This window comes from Solanum pennellii, chromosome 11, assembly GCF_001406875.1.
Source record: "Solanum pennellii chromosome 11, SPENNV200".
NCBI classification, from domain to species: Eukaryota; Viridiplantae; Streptophyta; class Magnoliopsida; order Solanales; family Solanaceae; genus Solanum; species Solanum pennellii.
This window is the reverse complement of record NC_028647.1, coordinates 35135961-35158027: the sequence shown is the minus strand read 5'-3', so window position 1 is coordinate 35158027 and position 22067 is coordinate 35135961.

Here is a 22067-nt window from a genome sequence, read left to right as displayed (position 1 = left end):
TAGGAGATTATAAGTAATACTTTAATTAAACAAAAATTATCGTTATAGGTAGGCATCATTACATATAGAAATTTAGACCAATAACATGCATACCAATATGGTCATCACCATATAAATGAATCAAATGTAAAACCAACATTTCATAGGACATGAGATCATAACACATAATAGCATGGGAGCAACCTCCTAGGACTTCCCTTAAGGACAACTAGTGTAATTGATGTACCGTGGATTCACGGTATTTTTAATGCTTTTTCCTTATGAGTTGTGTGTGTCCTGGACCTTTTTTGTAGTAGTTTTAAAATGTCTTTATGTTTTTTTTTTGCAGTAAAGATGTACAGAAATAAAATGCAGAAGGCAGCTGAAATAAAGTGTAGAACCGACCCATGAAGGCCATCGACATCCTATAGGTGGTAACCGTCGATTGAAGTTCAAGAAACAGGAGAATCTTGAGGAAATCTGGCAAAGTGTAGGACTACGGACATGATTAACGATCCGTCGATTGATCCATTGGCAGTTCTATTGAATAGTTGATAAGATCAGAGATAGTCCCACTACTTGAAGTTGGAGAAATTCTAAGGATGAAGAAATGGAAGGCATCGACGAACTGTAGATGCATCGATGGGCCGTGTTGTTGGTCCGTCGATTGATTCAGAGATGATTCCATCTGAAGGAGACATTATTATTATTGTTCTTAGTTTGTGTTTGGATATTGGGTTTTGCAACTTTAACAATTTCAATTTCTGGATTTAGTTTTCAAGTGTTATCTTGTTATTCACAGTTGGTTTTCTAGATTTTATTCAAATTGTCAAAGTAAGTTCATTTTTTATTGTTTAACAACTATGTATTGTGTTCTTATATGCATGGTTAACTAAATCCACAACTAAAGTTGTGGGAACAATGAGAGATTAACAAAGTAAACCTAGCTTAATAACAATTCTCAAATAAGTTATTGCATGTATTAATCATTCTTTCGTTAACAAGTCCTTTTAACGAGTCCATGCGTTCAAACTTATCACATCCGGGAATACCCCATAGACATAACCGGCGTCATCTTTCTTTTTGAGGAATAAGACTAGCCTCTTAGCTTACATCATTACATTCATAGGTCAAAATCAATGGAAATTTAAAACTTTTCATTACTTCTACATTGAGGTTTACATTGACCTCTACATACAAATAATATCTATATCTCTCTCTCTATATATATATTATACATAAACCATTTATATAGGAAGATAACTTAGTCTTCTACTTTTATTGCACATAGATATATAGAAAATAACATAGTCTATAAATAGTCGTCTCATCTCATAACCATCTTATAGGAGTATATCAAATTGGGCCTAGCCCATACATCAATAAAATAAAACCATATATAGGTCATACAACGTTTAGTATCCAAATGAAAAGGAAAGAAACATAAGATACTTAATACTAAAAACAACATCATAGCCTGATATTGGCATTGCCCTCAAAGAGTGAGGACCTACCCAACTTGGATGAATAAGAAATCCAAGTCTTCTTCAAAGTAATCTCCAAAAATCCTTCAACGACATGAACCTAAAATGTTGGCAAAATTGAAGAAATGGGGTTAGTTAGCCACTTGTACTAAGTATGAGACCATATGTACACATAACATGAAAACATGATCATAAGGGACTTTCATGAAAACATGCTATTTTACCCTTTGAAAACCTTATGCACATGACCATTCCAACCAATAAGACATGTTAATTAACTCGGCATGTACATCACAAAAACAATAATACCATCATAGTCAAGTTAATGATCATATCAATATACTTGTACATAATATCAAGACCACTCTAGTAATCAAGTCATAACTTCAACAAGAATGAAAAAGAGTACATTTCAACATAACCAAAGCAAGACCCATGAACCCCTATCAAGTCAACAAGTGCAATGACCAAGCAAAGCCCCATAACCTTACTCAATCAAGTAACCCAACAAGAATCATGACAAACATCCCACTTCACATAACATGGCATTTAAGAGTCTGTATCGTCATACTTTAACGATATTGACCAACACATATTCATAAGTGAAACTACTTAACACATAGTATCAATAATGTGAAAGTTAATCATATACATATATTATAACGTTATAATCATATACATACATTAGAACATTCTCCTAAGTCATCCCTCAAGGCTAACTAGTGCAATGATTAGGTAGAGTCCCATACCACTATCTAGACTAAGCTAAGCCCCTTCGGTCATCTTATTTAGAGTTCATCTCTTTAACTCATTTTACCTTTTAGGAACATCTTGCGGTAACCAAAATAGACCACATGAGATAATATGGAATCCGGTGTCATGGAACCCTACACCAAAAGAATACGGACTACTTGCCAAGGTAGTACCAATACATGAACATAGCAACTACGTGGATCCACTAGCTAGTATTCCTATGGGGCAACATAGTTCAAGAACTAAGATATATAGTGGGACTCTCTTTATACTACACGCATTATACTCTCCAATTTCAAGAGTACATTAGTGATCCTACCTTCCATATGTGGGAGGCGACACTCCCCACTCTAGTTCACTCTGTACTAAGCTAGAGTATCTTTTTGAAATGTATTTAATGTCTTTGTTAATCATTATAATTTATTATAGGTCATAGGGTCTAACCCTTGTATAATCATCATTATCATATCTCAATAAGAATCGCATGAGTGTAATCCCTTTCATTACAATTCATATAAATGAGGTTAACACATTAACTTATAACTTCATAATAAGGCACATTTGTAAATCATTCACCATCCATATAACATTTAAATCATAAGTCAACACCTCCCAAACCATAGTCTGGACTTTTCAATTAAACGTCATACCACCCTATCAATCCTCACAGAAGGCATACTCAAATAAAACATCACGAATTAATCACAATTAACCATAATTTTAAATAAAGGATAGGAAACACAAGACTTACAAAGTATCCTTCATAATTCATCATCAAGGTATAACCATCAACCCTTAATTCAACTAAATTAGGTATAACATCAGCATAATTAAATCACCAGCATGATAAAAAGGCTAAAAAATCACTACATCAATATTCATTACTAGTTCATAGCTTAAGACAAGTGACATAGATCAAAGTCATACTCTAATTCACTTTCTAAAGAACTAGCATGATAGGACTATAAATTACCTTAATTCATTAATTATTTATAAAATAACATCATGTAGTAGTAAGTCAACCAATAAGTAAGACAATTGAACCAACATTATACAATTCATATCAAGATCATAACCTAGGGTTAAAGGGTAAATATCATTTTCTACAAACTAGACAAATTAATCAAGATATATAATAAATAGGTTAGAATAAATGTCAATATATTCATAATATCCAAAATAAATCATAAACAAACAAATTAAAAACAACAATTTCGTATTGCGTGAAAACCCACTTGGAAACTAACTTTTGAAATCAATTTGATGGAACCCTTTGAGGAAAGACGTTTCAAAAGTGAAAGAGATCCCATAAGTTACTAATTGATTAATATTGATAGAGAAACTTGAATCTTTGAAACGCTTAAACCATCCTCTACCTTGGTATTCAATTGAGTTCTTCAATAGAGAAAGAAATAAGAGAGAAGGAAGAGAATTTTGGTTTTGTGAATTATGAGAGTTTAATTTAGGCTTATTAAGTTAGGGCTTTATATAGGGGGTTAACTAAATTAATTAAAACTTTCCTAACCTCTAATTAAATTCCTACAAATCCAATTAATTAATTACCCTAAGTGAAAATGTGCAGTGAAAATGAGTCATCATAGACGACACCAAAATCGACGAATCGCGGGTCAATCGACGATCACTGCCCCTTCCGTGCTACACATCCGTTAGTAAGTTCAGATACTATGCAAAAGATGACCTTAAAGAATTTGGCTAAGTTTCCATCGACTTTGGAATATAATGTCCCGTCGATTGGACCACGAACTATCTGTTGCACCCGTTGGTGACATTGTCCATTGATAGCTTTTGTGACCTATTGCAAGGGTCCTTTTCAACAACCCCTGGTTGGTCGTTGGGGAGTCGTTCCAAGAATTTTTGTATATGAACTAATCCTAATACATGTTAGACACCCTTCTACCAATTTTCATAATTTTCTGACTTCTAAAAGCTAGCCAAATAGGCTAAGGCATGTTAGTACCTCACTAATCTAGTTTCTAGACATCATGGATGTTCTTGGATATTCTTGTTTGTAGGCCTCCTAAATGTCTTATATTCACTAAAATAGACATTAAAATAGTGTTTAAACCTTTAGAAACTTATTTTAGGCTATATAAGATGTCTTTGATTGTCGAAGTGTTACAGAACTAGCCCTGTTGCTACCTGCCGGATCAAGGAGGTAGTAATAAGAAAAGAATTATCAACATAATTAAGTGGGATACTATAGAATAGTCTCTTTTAGATTGTGTGATGTAATAACTAAGTCATACATCAAATATGATGCTTAATAGGAAGTAAAGGTAAGGGTTAGTAGCTTATACATAGGTAGCGGGACCAAGGTACATGGTGAAATTCGATAAATGTCGGACCAATGATTTAGAGATACTTAACTTATAAGATTGCATGCAAAACACTAGGGAAGAATTGCTATAGCTAGGAATACGACGTTATGAACCTATGGGGAACACATAAACCCTAGTTTCTCTCACAACTTGATAAAAACTAAATGTTTAAAACTGTTACTTATTTTTCTTAGAGGTATTAATTAAATTGTTTCACAAATCCGCCCCTCCCCTTTAAGTACCTATTTTTTCGGAATGAACTTGACTAAATAGAAGTAATAGCACACTAAACTAAGTATTAACAATTTTCCTCGTGGAATTCGTCCCAACCTAGTAGGTGGGTTCTTTACTTGATATGACTGCTTATACATCTTTAGGGATGTTTAATTTGAGTGTATCAAATTTTAATGCTGATGCTGAGGAAAGTTGATTTTATATTAACTTTAATAACATTATCGATGTTTAGTCAATGATTTACTAATTTTACTTTTCTTTTGTTTTTGTTTCATTCAACAATAAATCTAGTTTATACCAAGTTCAAGGAGCCGAGGAGAACCGCTCATTCAATCCGATCCTGAACTTAACCGTAGACTGTGAAGAATGGAAAATCAGTACAACCCAGTCAATATAGGTGAAGGATAATTTGTCAGCCTCCACCACCAGTTGAGGCTCACGATCAAGTAGTAGCAGAAAATCAGGTTGATAATGCTTTGAGGATGCAACTTCCCGTCCCACGCCCTCATGAAATCTATAGGGGAAATGTCAACATCACTGATTCTCATGGTCCTCTTGTCCTACCTCCTCTACCCCATGGGTAGACATTCGCGGTAACTAGTAGTTTGATGCAGATGCTTACCTGGAGAGGTTTTTCTGCAGGGCTACCATGAGAGGATCCACATGCTTCCTTAGACAAACTGAGGTCTGTGTGCAAGAGTTGTGTGGGTAGGCCAGACTTAGATATGAACTTCATCGGGCTGAGAGTTTTTCCTCTATCATTGACTTGATATGCCGCCACATGGTTTACTGAGTTACCCTAAAATTTAATCTATTCTGGGATCAGTTGAGGGATGTGTTTTTAGCTTTGTATTACCTAGTGTCAAAAAATTTCAACCACAAGGATAGAGTGAAAGACTTTGTTGCACTACCTAAGGCGTCGGTAAGTATCTCTTTGGACAGATTTACTGCATATATGAGAGGCGTCCCTAACCACCGCATTGATGATGAGTCATTGAAAGAGTACTTCGATAAGGTCCAAGACAATACAAATAGAACAGTACTCAATACTATTGCGGCAGGTTCGTATAGTAAGTGCACATATGCTGTGATCATAGAGAAGTTGGAGAAAATCTCTCAAAACAATAAGGCTTGGATAACTAGAAAGTCAGACAAAGGGAGAAACACCTTTGCGTTCCAAGCTACACAAAACACAATACAACTGTAGATGAGATTTGTAAGGAGATTGCTTAAATAAGAACCGAGCTTCTGTTGGTATTGAAAGATTTCACGCGAGGTGCAGAGAAGGTCAATGCGGTAAATTACTTAACTAAACCACTATCGCCAGCGGATGCGTACTATTATGATGAGGATACTTATGCAGTCAATGATCATATGGGGGGCTTCGTGTCTCGACCCGCAAGTACCCCCTAGAAGTTAGGGACAACCCTTGGATCGATACAAGGTGTACTTGACCCTTTGTGGTCTTATACAAGCTCTTTAACAATCGTTCATTACATAAGACATGAAAAGTAGTGCATAATTAAAACTTTTCATGACATTTAATATAAATTGGAATTCTTTCATAAATTTCAAGAAAATCTCATCCTCAAAAGCCAAACATAAATACACGATATAATAGCTTAGGGACGCGCCCCTTCACTTTACAAGGAAATACATAACAAGTCTTACATAAAGAACTAAGAAATAGTACTATGCTCTCCAATATATAAAAATATTACTCTTGAGAGATTCTTTCCCAAGCTTGTCTTCTAACCTCAACCTTACTTCCAAACCTATACTAATAAATTATAGAAAAGTATGGGGTTAGTTCAAATAATGTACTAAGTATGACATCTGCAAAAACATACAAAAAAGTACATTTTAGTATCAATACACTTTCATGCCAATTCAGTCAAACATTCATCATTATAGAAGTAAAACAACATAAGAATCATCATTTAACACTTAGAGAAGGATTTCCATAATTTTAGGAAAAGAACCAATTTACAGTAACCTAACAAAATGTTACAGTGAATCCTTTCATTTTAATGAAATAAAACATTCATGAATATAAAAGTAAAACAACATAAGACTCATAATATAAAACTTAAAGAAGGATTTCTATAATTTTAGCAAAAAGAACCATTTTACAGCAAGGTACCAAAATGTTACAGTGAACCCTTTCAACAATACAGTGAACATTTAATCCCAAAATAGTGAACTCTCAATGTCAATCCAAGAGGAAGTAAACTCATTTACGTAGTAGTTTCCTTAGCTATGGTTATCCTACGACTCTCCAAGGTAAGACATGAAGGAAACGCCCATACACCTCCTTCGATGCACACATAGTTGATCCCCAAGACAACCCCGTCTAGGCTTACTCGCCTCGGGAGAACAAGTCCTCGCTCGATGACAAGACATTAGAAGAACACTCAAAAAACACACGAATACTTGCATTTCGGAATGCCTAGTTACTGAAATGCGTAGACAACGTCCCATTCCACTACCTACCTTAAGTACTACACATTTTTAGAAGACTAAGCGCATTAAATTCATATATGACTCACCAGCACACCCCTTGCGGAATGCCTACCTAGTGCATTAAAAGGATGGTGTCCCATTCCAGCACCTACCCTAAGTAGTACACCTCTTAGAAGACTTAGTACCTGCAATCTTATAAGACTTACCAAGACTTCCCTTTCGGAATTTCTACCTAGTGTAATGGATAGATAAGTGTCCCATTCCACTACCTACCCTAAGTATTATACTCTTTTAGAAGACTTAGTACTTTCATTACTTTTGTGGGGGTTATCTTAACCAAAATAGACCATGAGAGCTAGACATTGAACTCCTATGCTCCACATATCGGAGAAGGGTCCCTCCACTTGCCTAGAGTGCGGTATTTCTTTTAGCTTTTACATCCCTTTCCCAATAGCTACACATATGTAGGCGCCAAGTTAAGGGATAAGGAGATTGCTACTAAGTAACTCATTATGTAATAACGAGTAGTACTCATCTCAAGCGGTACACTGGAATACAAAATCTCAAGTCACGAAGTGTAACCACCCATTCTTCATATCCTCTCGGTGCTAAGCATAACTCCCCATGAATTCTAAATATTATATACTATAGGGTAAGGATAATTAGTGAACACCACATCAAAACTCACGAAGGGCATTCATCCTACGACCTATCTTAGAAATCTCATAGAATGTAGAAAGATTTCTACTAAACACTTCATCTCAACTCACGAATAGTGCTCACCCCAAAAATCCCCTTTTGACTAAGTTATTACCTCGTACCAATCAATACTAGCCTATTAGATAGCATACACTAAATCTATGTTGATAATTCTTTTCTTATTATCTACCTCCTTGGTCCGGCAAGTAGCATTAAGGCGAGTTCTAACGTTTGCCATCCGTTAAAAAGACTTCTAAGCGAAAGAAATATCAATACATGCAAGACACTATTCTAGAATTGTTATTTTAGTTAGATTTTGCCTCATTATTCACCCATGGTTCCCACAACACTAGTTATGAAGTTTAGTTACCCATAGTAATAATCACAATATTCTTATATGTAATAGAAGAATTCATGCACTTACTTCAATGAGAAAGAATAAAATCCAGAATTTCACTTGATTAATCAACAAGCGCACCAACAATCAATTCCACAAAAAGTGGATCAATTACTGAAATTAATCGAAGAGTAAAGATTCTCAAAAATTATAACAATCACAAAGTCTACTAACAACGAGTCTAACATAAGAGAATATAACCCCAAAAATGAGGTTTTTTGAACTATTTATAAAAAACAAAAACCGAATAAAAGAAGGACTCTAGTTTCTGAAAAATCTGTCAAAACGCGGCTGGGTCGACGGACCTCGTGACTGGACGTCGTGGTCATAACGGGCCTTCATGTCCTCTGTCATCCTATTCTTTACAAATCCTTCTGCTGCTTTCGTCATTACCCTGTACGAACAGGTATGATGGACCGTTCAACCACGACGGTCTGTCGAGTGTCTCCGTTCCATAACACTTGAACTTCTTGGAATTTGGGTACTGGAACTACTTCTTTGATCATCACGACGAACCAGCAGGACGGACCGTCGTGGCTATGACGGTCCGTCATGAACTTCGTAATCCCACACTTAGTTTAGACATCCCCATCTTCCTTCAGCAGCTTCACTATGATGCCATCTACGGACCGTCCCAAGCTCCGTAGGTGGTAACTTTTCTCCATTTCTTTCTCAAAAACTTCCACGTTCATCTTTAGACAGATTTCCTACAAATAAAGGGAAACTTACATAAAAATCAATACAAAAAGTCTTTTGGACACACACTAAACTTAAGGAAAAAGTATTAAAAATATCGTGAAACCACGATATATCAACACCCTCAACATAAATTCGTTGTTTGTCCTCAAGCGACGCACTGTTACTCACTACATATTCTTTGTACGATAGTATCCATGTTTTAGCTTTCGCGATCATTTGGCTGTCTATCCCGATCAGTCTCATCATGTTTATGCATGTAAGCAGTATTAGGCTTGAATTATGTGGAATCAGACCTTGATACAGACTCACTACGCACAGACACCTATCCTCTTCAATTTCTAACCGAGGTGCTAATATTTCCGGTATTGCAACTAGTGTCCTCACTTCAAAACAACATCCTCATTTTTCACACAATGATTTCAGTTTAAGTATAAGGATTTCTTTTCAACACTCACCCTCAGAACAAATTCACAACTCATTCAAACATATTGCCATAAGCTTGCCTTTATTTTCACTGCTTTAAGTTCGCTATACAACTCTTAGAATCCCGATATGACTTTTTTAGCTTGTAACATAGGCTCAGGGTCAGGTAGGGTATATTTAGGTATACTTTTAGTGATTTTTTGCCCTAATTGACATATCATCTCAATATACCACTTTTTATCATTTTATTTCGCCCAATTTCTCATATTCTTTCACCTTGTTATTTTCCCTTCATTCTTTATTTGTGTAAGTGATTATCTTCTTTTCGTGCTGGTATTTATTGTATTTTTTTATTTCACTTTTCTTTAAACTGGTTCTTAATTCACTTTACTTTTGTTCTTTCACTCTGTTTGTTCTTCTAACCCCACTTTCCGGAGCATTCCTCATAATAGCTGCCCTCAACTCATGGCTTTGCAATGAGTCAAAGTACGTAATACCCAATGTTGGGTCTGGGCCATGAAAAGGTTGTTTACTGCATTAGCCACCTTCAACTTATGCTTTTAGCATAAGCTGAGGTGCACATGTCCAAGGAGGGACCAGGGCCAACACCTTATTCCAATAAAAGATCAATTGGGGTGAAAAAGAAAGATCTATTTTAAGATCAAATCATTTGGATCAAACAGGGATTAATTTCATTCATTTTATTTTCTTAGGCTAAAAATTAGCTACATATTGAACAAAGGCCTATGATCCTTTCCTAATTGTATATTTTAACTTACTTTTAGCAGGACTAACCAGGCAAGTTCTAGGTTAGTACAAGTAGTGGATTATTCAAATCTTCCTCAAAGTCACTTGACATGTCATTACTCTGCCAGATTATCAGACACCTAGTTCGAATTTTGAAAATTAGGGTCATGCAGTGGTGTATCTCTATTTCATGCTTAGAGCCACATATTTATCAATTACTATGCCTAGTCATGCATCATTTTTATTTCATCGGAATATCATTTTAGCCATCATGCTTCAGAGTTAAACTTTGTACACAAGATATAGACATGCAGTTCAACAATAAAAATAATCAATCTCTTGGGGAAAAAGAACACAGGCAAGAAAACCCCAAAAGAGGATAGTGAATTGGATTACTCAAACTTCACCCTAGAACTAACTTTCCATTTACCTCACTTCCAACAAAAAGACATGCAATTGTCTCCAATTCATACAAAAATTAGGAATACGAGAGTGGTGGGTGAAGCAAACCTAGAGCGCAAAGCGCCGAAAACAGCAAGCTGGTGGGTACGGTTCCCCAGAACACACTACCTCTGTAGTCTGGACACCCTCAGAAGTGTCCTCATCAGCAACAGCACTATCAACAGTGCATCCCACCATCGCCACATCTCTAGAGCTAGATGCCCCAGCAGCTGACTCTACAACCCTGATCCGACGCGCCTCCTCATCAGCAAGCGAGGCTCTCCTCGCAGACTATATCTCACGGTGCTCTTTCTTCTGTGATCTAGCCTCATCGTCCTCTCGACCCTTGCTCCTCTTGGCATGCTCTCAAGGTTGAGGTGGTGGAATCTCAGAAGTGGCGAATAAGGCTGCCATCACTGTGTCCTCAGCAAGCTCTGCACAAGGAGCCTCAGACTCAGGCACCCTAGCCTCTAGGATCATATCAATGTCTGCTCGCAGACTCTTGACCGCAGCCTGAAAGGTCGACACGTCCACCTTAGGAGCTAGACGGCTAGCACCTGCAACTCAAAAGCGTCAAAGCTATGATGAATCTCAGCGATCTTCCGCTCTGTGTGCTGGAACATTTTACGCTACAAGCGCTCTTCTGACTCAGCAATAGACCTCTGCATCCAAGGATGGATGTGTGCAGAAGTGTCGCCATCTGTGCCTCTAGTTTCTAGACAATAGCAAGCGGGACCATAGCGGGGAACGGGGCTGAGCGAAAGGAGCAAGGGCTAGTGCTACTACCCGGGATAGAGTCGACCGGGGTAGTGTCAGTTGTTTCAAAATCAGCCTGCATAGACGTTCTATCATGTGCTACTGTATCCGCAAGATTTTCACCAAGTAGAGGCAACTCTTGACGGGGCCCTCTGTGTGGGGCCAACTCAGCCCTGATGAGGCCGATATCAATAGTGCCCAGCGATGTCTTGAGCTTATCAATGTGCCAGGTGGGCACACCTTCGGACCTGCATATGGAAAATATCATTCACGGAAAAGGGTAAGTAGTTGTAACCTTGAATGCCCTCTCGTGCATGACCTCTTGTAGAAGCAAAGAGAAGTACACCACAAACCCGGCTATCATCGCCGCCATCAGAACTGCGCGATCCCATGTGACAATATTATAAGCAGTCGTGGGGGAAAGGTAGTGGCGGATAATCAACCATAAGAACTTAGCCATGAAGGTCAAGCTAGCCTTCTTTATGGCTCCCTTCGGCTCTGTTACCCAGTATGCACCCTCTCCATCAATAGATAAGTGCAGGGCCATCCATCTCTTGGTGGTCTCTCTCATTTATGGCTCACGCAAGAATTGGCCATCCTTTACAATTTACCACCGGTAGTCGAACTCGGCTGTGAGATGGGTCCTGCTGGCATCAACATCCTCTCCGCATAGATACTGGCAGATGGCGGGCAGAGAGATATCGACCTGAATGCCACATACTCGGACATGCTCATGTGGGGCCCATTTGGCCTGGGCAGCCTGCCTATCTATTTGTGATCTAAGAGTAGCCACGTAAGAGGCGTAGAACTCTCGGACAAACTCCTCACTATAACGGCCCAAAGAACGCACTCTCCATTCCAACCGGTGTCTGGTGAAGAGATTGTGAATCTCTAGCATGGTGGGGAGACTACCCGTAAGGACCCGCCTCTCCAGTGTAAGGGTCCGTGTCATGACGCCGTTATCATTCAGAAACTTGGCGTCTGAATACAGATGATAATGCCCGTTGACACACCACCGGTTCGGCTGGTCGGCGACCGGTGTGAGAGCACAACTCGGTGAGTTTGGAGTGGAATCAGAACTGTCAGCCTCATAAGACGAGGCAGAATGTGCAGCTGTGGTGGGTGCAGGGACTTCTGCGGACCCGGGGGCTTCCTTTGACCACGAATCTCCTAATGAGCCAGACGCTCCTTCTTCATGTGAATCTGACCCAGAAGGTATGCCAGTCAGTGTGCACTCCTCATCAGACTAGGAGGCTGTGACTACGCCGGACGCCACCTTGGGCATAGCTCTAGTAGAACGTGCAGCTCGTGATGGAGTGGCATTGCCTGGGGTCATGTACTCGGGGTTATGCTCATCATCAGAGCCTATGAACAGGCGGGCAGACGGGGGGACAGAGTTTGAACGCCCACGTGCGTAAACTCAATCTTGTTTTGGTGCCATAAGAGATAGTACCTGTAAAAAATCAATATTAGTACGAGAAGGATAAAACAAGACGCTCAAAAACTAAACAAAATAAATATAAGGGATAAGCTGTAATGACTTTTCTACAGTAACAGTGAAGCACGACTCGATCCGTCATGTCTTACTTTATCAATGTCGAGATGGATACCCCTGAAGGAAAGTCTCTTACAAGTTTAACGGATAAGAAGGACGGACCTTCATCGATGTCTGTCATGGGGTACTTACAAAACAATATGTTGACCCTTAGGAGAGGGGTCTCTGACCGTCACGACGGTTGTATAGGACGTACCGTCGAGGGTATGACGATCAGTCGTAGATGTCCGTCAGAGGGCACATAGAAAAAGTGGGAGACCCTTAGGACAAGGGTCTCTGACAACCATGACGGTTGTGCTCGATGGACCATCGTGGTAACGACAGTCCGTCATAGATGTCCGTCAAAGGACAATTAGAAAAAGTATGGAGACCCTCAGGAGATAGGTCTCTGACCGTAATGACAGTTGTGCAGGACGGACCGCCGAGGGTATGACGGTCTGTCGTACATGTCCGTCAACGGACACTTAGAAAAAGTAGGAGACCCTAAGGAAAAGCATCACTGACCGTCTCGACGATTGTGCTGGACGGACCGTCGAGGGCTTGACGGTCCGTCATAGATGTTCGTTAGAGGAAACTTAGAAATAGAAGGAGACCCTTAGAAAAAGGGTCTCTGACAACCAGAACGGTTGTGCCGGACGGACCATTGTGGGAACGATGGACCATTTCATTTATCCGTTGGTGGACACTTAGAGAAAACTTAAAGTGGGATTTTGGAACAGACCCTATGACGGTTCATCGTGGGTACGACGGTCCGTCATTGGGGTCTCGTTCTGTCAATCAGTGACAGAACTAGGGATGCCACAATCATCCCCTATGACTCAAATGGAATATTTATTGTTAACCAAATGTGTCTAACCCAAATACCTAGAAAACTAGCAATGCTAAAGCACCTATTTGTAGTGTTTTAACAATGCAATTCAAGGATTCTTAACCTATGTCAAAAAAAATAAGATCAAAGAATGAAGACCCACCAAAAAGAAATAGGCTAATACGAATTAAAAAACAAAAATGCAATGTAAACGGGAAGAGATCAGAGACACATACTTGAGAATTTGAGAAAAACAACCAAGGGAGGTACTTGGTGATCAAGAACAGAACCACAACAACCTACTCCGACCAGTAGAAAGGAGATATCTAGAATTGGGGAATTTGGGGAAGCGATCGGTTGATAGAGAAGGGAGGTAGTAAGTTGGAAGTTGAAAAAAGATGGAAATGGGAGAAAGAGAGAAGGAAATGTGTGAAATGAAGGGGTGGATTTTTTCAATGTTACCAATTTTTCAAAATACCACCAATCGGGTCGGGTCGGGTATGCTCATTAATGACGCAATGAGTCCCCGACGATGGTCTATCACAGATGCGATGATCCTTCATTGGTTCCATCACGTGTGCCCTAGTTTTGAAAATAATTAAAAGATGTACTTGGCATGACGGATTCATGCGACGGTCCGTCGTGTTCTTGACGGTCCGTTGATGTGTCCGTCAGTGACTGTTGCAATGTGATTTTGTACAGAATTTTCTGGTGATGTGCCTGCAAATTTAAAACCCATTAGTAGAAAATGCTACAACTACTAGAAAGAAAACTATAAGTATTGGGTTGCCTCCCAACAAGAGCCTGATTTAACGTTGCGGCACGATTGGAACACTTGATTACTCAGACTTCATCAAGATGGTATGCCTCGATTACTTCATTTGCTGATTCAGCATGCCTAAAATAGATTTTTATGCGTTCTCCATTCACCTTGAACCGCACACTCTCCTTAGTTTCCAACTCAACTCCATGAGAGAATAGTTGGGTAACCAAGTAAGGACCATTCCATTTGGACTTGAGCTTGCCCGGAAACAAACGCAACCTAGAATTGAATAAAAGCACCAAATCCCCAACAATAAACTCTCGTTTTTCAATGTTTAGGTCATGGTACTTCTTCATATTTTCTTTGTAGAGGGCTTAGCTTTCATAAGCTTTCAGGCAAAATTCATCGAGTTCATTCAACCTAGTTAACCGTCGTTCTGCAGCTTCGTCCCAATGAATTTTCAACTTCTTCATAGCCTACATGGCTTTATGCTCTATTCAACCGGAAGATGACAAGCTTTACCATATACAAGTTTGTATGGGGACATACCTATGGGAGTCTTATACGCTGTCCGGTTGGCCCAAAGAGCATCATCAAGCCTCCGTGAGCAATCCGTTCTACTAGCGTTCACTGTTTTTGACAATATCTGTTTGATCTGCCTATTGGACACTTCAACTTCCCACTAGTTTGAGGATGGTAAGGAGTGGCCACATTATGGCGCACCCCATATTTCTCCAGTAATCCCTTGAACACTCTATTGCAAAAGTGGGAGCCCCCATCACTAATAATTGCCCTTGGGATGCCAAAACGAGAGAATATATTCTTTTTTAAGAATAGAGTGAGACTCTTCCCTTCATTGTTTGCGAATGCTATAGCTTCCAACCATTTAGATACATAATCAACTGCTACTTAAATATACTTCATTCCATGAGAACTCACAAAAGGACCCATAAAGTCAATACCCCAATCATTAAATAACTCGATCACAAGAATGGGGTTTACAGGGAGCTCTTGCTTTCTTGAAATGCCGCCATCTCTTTGGAATCTATCAGATGCTTTAGCAAACTCATGAGCATCTTGATGAAGAGTTGGCCAATAGTAACCACATTGTAATATCTTATGAGCGGTTCGCATACCACTATGATGTCCACCAATGGGTGAGGAATGGCATACCTCTAGAACACTCAACATCTCACATTCTGGAACACAACGCCGAATAAGCCCGTCGGCACAACTCTTGTATAAATATGGTTCATCCCAAAACAAATTTTTCACATCGTACATGAACTTTTTTCTTTAATGAAAGGACAAGTACGATGGAATTATATCACTAGCAAGATAGTTTGCGAAATTTGCAAACCATGGAATCAAGTCTTGTGAAGCATCCAATACATGCTCATCGGGGAATATCATCAATATTAGTCTTATCCCCTAACTCTCTCATAGCTTCATCTTCTATTCGGGACAAGTGATCGGCAACTTGATTTTCGGTCCCTTTTCTATCCTTTCTTCAAAGTCAAATTCTTGTAGCAGTAATACCCAACGAATCAACCTCGATTTCGCATCCTTCATTGCCATCAAATATCTCAATGCTGAATGGTCAGTATGCACTATAACTCTAGTACCTATCAAGTAGGAGTAAAATTTTTCAAAAGCAAAGACTACTGAAAGGAGTTCTTGGTCTATCACTGTGTAGTTCTTCTAAGCTTCATTTAGGGCTTTACTAGCATCGTAAATTGGGTGAAGGATTTTGTTCTTTGTTTGTCCTAATACTACACCAAGAGCAACCCCACTAGCATCGCACATCACCTCAAATGGACTGTTCCAATCCAGAGAAATAATGATAGGTGCAGACACCAATTTTTCTTTGAGCTCGCTGAATGCTTTAATACAGGATTCATCAAAATAAAATTTACAATCTTTGTCCAGCAGTTTGCACAATGGATGTGCAATTTTTGAAAAATCTTTGATGAATCTCCGGTAAAAACCTGCATGCCCAAAACAGCTTCTCACCCCTTTTACTGAGATAGGTGGGGGAAGTCTCTCTATTACCTCGACTTTAGCTCGATCAATCTCTGTGCCCTTTTCTAAAAATTCGATGACCCAAAACAATACCTTTTTTCACCATGAAGAGGCATTTTTCCCCAATTTAGTACTAAATTGCAGTCTTCACATCTCTTAAGGACCTTAGATAAATTGTTCAAACACCGCTCGAATGATTCACCAACCAAAGAAAAATTATCCATAAAAACTTGTATAGTATCTTCCACCATGTTGGAGAATATCGACATCATACATCTCTTAAATGTAGCGGGTGCATTGCACAACCCAAGCGGCATTCTCTTGAACGCAAAGGTCCCATATGGACAAGTAAAGGTGGTTTTCTCTTGATCTTCTGGTGCAATAGAAATATGATTATACCTCGAATAACCATCAAGAAAATAGTACCTCCCTTTTCGGGCAAGTCTATACAACATCTGATCCGTGAAGGGCATAGGAAAATGTTCTTTTTCAGTCCATGCATTTAATTTACGTTAATCCATACACACCCTCTATCCAGTTACCGGTCTCATTGGAACAAGTTCATTTTTCTCATTGGGGACCACAGTCATTCCCCCTTTCTTAGGTACACACTGAACAGGGCATACCCAACTACTATCGGCGATCAGATAGATTACTCCGGCATCCAACAACTTAATGATTTCCTTCTTCACAACCTCTTGCATAGGTGGATTTAAGAGTTTCTCGTGCTCAATGCTTTTCTTATGATCGGCCATGAGTGGGATTTTGTAAGAACAAATACCAGGAGGGATCCCAATAATGTAAACAATAGTCATCCCGATAGCTCTTTTGAACCTTTTTAGCACTTTCACCAAACTCTCAACTTGTTGTTCATTCAGGTCTGATGCAATGATTACCGACAAAGTGTCAACATTTACTCAGAATTCATAACTGAGATGAGGTGGGAGAGCTTTTAGTTCTATGTTTGGAGCCTCCTCTATAGATTGTTTCGCGGGTAGAGACTCACGATTCTTCATGTCTAACTCATATTTATTCGGTTTGAACCGAACAATACCTCGATCAAAGCCGCGACTAATGACTTATTCTCTTCAATGCAATTGTTATCAAAATTCATTATTACTGCCGCTAATGATTCTACCCCTAGACAATCTTTTATTTGTGTCTCAGATGACTCACCAACTTTGTAGGATATAGCAGATACCGAATGGAGCTCACCACTCTGCCTCATGGACCTACAAATGTTGAAGGTCACTTCCTCATTGTTCAACCGAAATTTCATCTGCCCATTTTCCATATCAACTAAGGCTTTTGCCGTAGCAAGGAATGGCCTCCCAAGAATCATGGGCACTTCAAAATCGACTTCACAATCAGGAATAACAAAATCTTCAAGAAATATGAATGACTCAACTTTTGCTAGCACATCGTGGAGTATCCCAATAGGCCTTTTTACAGTTTGATCGGCCATCAGTAGCCGTATCGCAGTGGGCTTTGGATCACCAAAACCCATCTTCTTGTCAATCGAGAGGGGCATGAGATTTATTCTTTCCCCCATATCAGATAATGCTTTCGCAAAATGTAGTAAACCGATTTTACAAGGAATAGTGAACGCACCCAGATATTCTTTCTTTTGTACTAGAGATCTTAAAGCAATAGCACTACAATGCTGCATTCTATCATCATCCTCAAAAGTGACCGATCTTTTCTTTGTAACCAGATCTTTCATCAAACTTTGCATAACCGGGCATTTGTTCTAAATCTTCTACCAAAGGGACATTGATTGAAAGCTGCTTCAACATTTTTATAAAACGCCGATATTTACCATCCTCGGTCTTTTTCACTAATCTTTGAGGAAATGTAGGTTGTGGTCTAGGCATGGGAGTTACCTTTTTATAAACTTCAGCATCTTTTCCAATGTTATCTTCTACTTCACCATTAACCTCTACCATTTTATCAGTATCTTTTTCAACCTTTTTCTCATGAGATGGCATAGGTGGGTCAATGGTTTTATTACCACCGCGAGTAGTGATTTCCATACAATGTCCATCATTTTCCTTATTTTGGACAGTGTTGCTAGGAAGAGTGCCCGGTTGCCTTATGTTAACAGTCGCAGAGAATTGGGCCAATTGTAACTCAAAGTATTTAATCGATACTGCATGTGTATCGAATTTCTGCCCAATACCCGCTAAATCAATCCTTAACTCTTTAGTGTAATGATCACTAGCATCAAACAAACTCATCATTTTATGCAACATATCCTCAACTCACGCCATACTACCTCTACCATCCCTAGGAGTATCTTCACGATTTTGAGGAGGAACATAGGTCCCATTCCTATAATTTCTATTACCATTGTTACCCCGGTTGTAATTTCCTTCTCAAACATAATGACCCTCACGGTTATAGTTACCATAGATCCGACCTTGGTTCCCTTGACCTTGTCGCCAATTTTCCTTATTAGAGCCTTGGGCACTTGGTCGCAAACCCCCCGTCTGCTTATTTACCGCATATGAATCCTCCTCATAATAGCATTCATCATTTGGTGGTGGTGGTTTAGAGAAGTAGTTGACTGCATATAAATTTTGTGTACCCCTAATGACATGTTTTAATACTAACCCAAGCTCAGTTCTCATATGAGCCATCTATTCACTAATCTCACCTGTGGCTGGATTGTGAGTGGATTGCACTGCGAAGGTATTTCTCCTAGTATTTGACTTCCTAGTACTCCAAGCTTTATTTTTCTGGGAGATTTTCTCTAACTTTTCGGCAATCTCGGCATAAGGACACTCCCCATAAGAACCACCTGCTATAGTATCCAACACCGCTTTATTATTATCATCTTGTCCCCGATTGAAGTATTTCTTCAGTGACTCATCATCTATGTGGTGATTGGGGACGCTTCTCAAAAATGAGGTTATTCTATACCAAAAACTACTGCCACAAAGTTGTTCACTCTGTCTTTGTGTTTTAGTTTCTTGGATACCGGGTAGTAACGTGCTAAGAAAACGTCCCTTAGTTGGTTCCAAGTGAAAATTCAGTTATAAGGGATCTCAGCGAACCAAATAGCAGCCTCTCCCGTCACTGAGAGAGGAAAGACTCTTAGCCCTATTACATCCAAATCAAAATCAGGCCTCCCTATACAGCTTTTACATACTGCCCTTACCTTAGCTATATGGGCATGTGGATCCTCAGAAGGTAGCCTTGAAAAAAAAGCTCTGGCAGTGAGCATTTGCATCAGGTTACTAGTTACCACAAAGGTGTGGCCTTGTGGTAGAGGGGGCAAGACAAGTGGCCCATCTGAATCTGCTATATTGTCATAGCCTTTGTAGTATTTTTGAGGACGTGGAGCGGGATTTTGTCCCCTCTGTTAATTTTCACCCGGAGCATCGGGTAATAACTGACCATGAACATCAACCGGAGCGCGGATGTTCTAGTTTGGATCATCATGGTTAATACCCATGTTTCGATTCATGTTGCGTAGACTACGCTCTAATTAGTGATCGTAGGGAAACAAGGGTTCTCTTGCTCTTCGTGTATTTGGCATACAAGGAAAATAGTTCTGCAAGAATCAAAATCAATAAAAAAATAAAATTAAGACAATATCGACTAAACTTTTGTAATAAGTTTAAGTTAATCTAAAATCTACTTTCCCCGGCAGCGGCGCCAAAATTTGATACACTCAAACTTACTTCTCAAATAAGAAGTAAAGCGGTCGTATCAAGTAAAGAGCCTAACTAATGAGGTTGGGATCGTTCCCACGAGGAAAATAGTTCAGACTTAACTTCAATCCTTTATTACTATTATTTAGTCAATTATTTCCTTAGAAAACAAAAGACAATAAAAGGGGGGTTATTTCTAAATTAATAAAGACAACTAACTAAATTAAAATAACCAACTAACATAATCAAACCTTGAAGTTTAATCAATTAATAAAAAGTAACTAGGGTTTAAATGTTCCCCACAGGTTTCTAACTTGATAATTCAAACTATAACAATTCTTTCCTAGAAACTTGCATGCAAAGTGATAAGTTATGTATTTCTAAATCCTTGGTCCGACATCTAGAATATTTCATTCATCAACTTGGTCCGGCTACATGTGTTGTTATAGTAACCCTTACCTTTACCTCATATTAAGCATTGTATTCGATATTTGACTAAGTTATTACCTCATACCAATCAATACTAGCCTATTAGATAGTATACACAAAATCTATGTTGTTAATTCTTTTCCTATTATCTACCTCCTTGGTCCGGCAAGTAGCATTAAGGCGATTTCTAACGTTGGCCATCCATTAAAAAGATTTCTAAGCGAAAGAATTATCAATATATGCAAGGCACTATTCTAGAATTTTTATTTTATTTAGATTTTACCTCATTATTCAACCATAGTTCCCATTACCCTAGTTATGATGTTTAGTTACCCATAGTCATAATCAAAATATTCATATATGTAAATGAGAATTCATGAACTTACTTCAATGAGAACGAATAAAATTCAGAAGTTCACTTGATTTATCAACAAACGCACTAACAATAAATTCCAGAAAAAGTGGATCAATTACTGAAATTAATCGAAGACTTAGGATTCTCCTAAATTATGAAAATCACAAAGTCTACTAACAACGAGTCTAGCATAAGAGAATCCAACCCAAAAAACGAGGTTTTTTGAAGTATTTATAAAAAAACAAAAACCTAACAAAAGAAGGACTCTAATTTCTGAAAATTTGTCAAAATGCGGCTGGGTCGACGGACCTCATGATGGGCCAGCGTGGTCATGACGGGCCGTCATGGCCTCCGTCATCCTATACTTTACAAATCCTTATGCTGCTTTCTTCATTACCCTCGACAAAAAGGTATGACGGACCGTTTTAAGCACGACGAACCAGCAGGACGGACCGTCTTGGCTATGACGGTCCGTCATGAACTTTGTAATCCCACACTTAGGTCAGACTTCCCATCTTCCTTCAGCAGCTTCACTACGATGCTACCTATGGACCATCACAAGCTCCGTAGGTGGTAACTTTTCTGCATTTCTTGCTCAAAAACTTCCGCATTCATCTTTAGACAGATTTCCTGCAAATAAAGGGAAACTTACATAAAAATCAATACAAAAAGGCTTTTGGACACACACTAAACTTATGGAAGAAGCATTCAAAATACCGTGAAACCACGGTATATAAGTTATAAGGATGGTGATGACCATAAATGTGCATAACTATCAAGTAAAATGATAATGTGCTAACCTCACTTATAGGAATAGTGATGAAAGGACTATACTCATGGAATTCTTATTGAAATAAGATGATGATTATTATAGAAGGTCTAGACCCTATGACCTAAAACAAGTTATGATTGTTAATAAAGACTTAAAGACATTTCAATAAAGGACTTAGCTTAGCACCGAGTGAACATGACAATGGGAGGTGATGACTTCCTAAATAGGTAAATTTACTCTATAGTTCTATATGAGATGTTGACTTACCAAAGAGGAATACTCATCCAATAGAT